The sequence below is a fragment of the Mustela erminea genome, chromosome X (assembly GCF_009829155.1).
Source record: "Mustela erminea isolate mMusErm1 chromosome X, mMusErm1.Pri, whole genome shotgun sequence".
Classification (NCBI taxonomy): domain Eukaryota; kingdom Metazoa; phylum Chordata; class Mammalia; order Carnivora; family Mustelidae; genus Mustela; species Mustela erminea.
Genome location: NC_045635.1, coordinates 54,984,954 through 54,985,615, shown reverse-complemented (window position 1 = coordinate 54,985,615; position 662 = coordinate 54,984,954). Strand labels below are relative to the sequence as shown.

General features: G+C 39.1%; 1 pseudogene; it reads left to right on the top strand.

The window, feature by feature from the left end:
- Nucleotides 1-247: 247 nt before the first annotated feature.
- LOC116583804 lies at nucleotides 248-309 on the top strand (annotated as a pseudogene).
- Nucleotides 310-662: the final 353 nt, after the last annotated feature.

Genomic DNA, 662 nt, shown 5'->3' with positions numbered 1-662 from the left:
GTCCACTGCACTATTATCTATGTTCAACACATAAGTAAAACTGTATGATAACTGTCTTTTCTGATTGACTTCTTTCATGTAGGGTAATACCCTCCAGTTTCATCCATTTTGATGTAAATGGTAGATATTCATCTTTTCTGATGGCTGACTAATATTCTGTTGTATATATGAAACACATCTTTATCCATTCCTCTGTGGAAGGACATCCAGGTTCCTTCCACAGTTTGGCTATTAAAGACATTGCTGGTGCTCGCTTCGGCAGCACATTACTAAAATTGGAACGATACAGAGAAGATTAGCATGGCCCCTAAAGACATTGCTGCTATGAACGTTGGGGTGAATATGCCCCATCTATTCACTACATCTCTATCATTGGAGTAAATACCCACAAGCGCAATTGCTGGATCATAGGGTAGCTCTATTTTTAACATCTTGAGGAACCTCCATACTGTTTTCCAGAGTAGCAGTGCCAGATTGCATTCCCACAACAGTTTAGGAGTATTACCCTTTCTCCACATCCTCACAAACATTTGTTGTTCTCTGTCTTATTAATTTTAGCTATTCTAACCCCACTTCAGTTTTGATTTGTATTTCCCTGATGGCAAGTGATGTGGAGCATGTTTTCATGTGTCTGTTACCCATTTGTATGTCTTTGGAGAAGT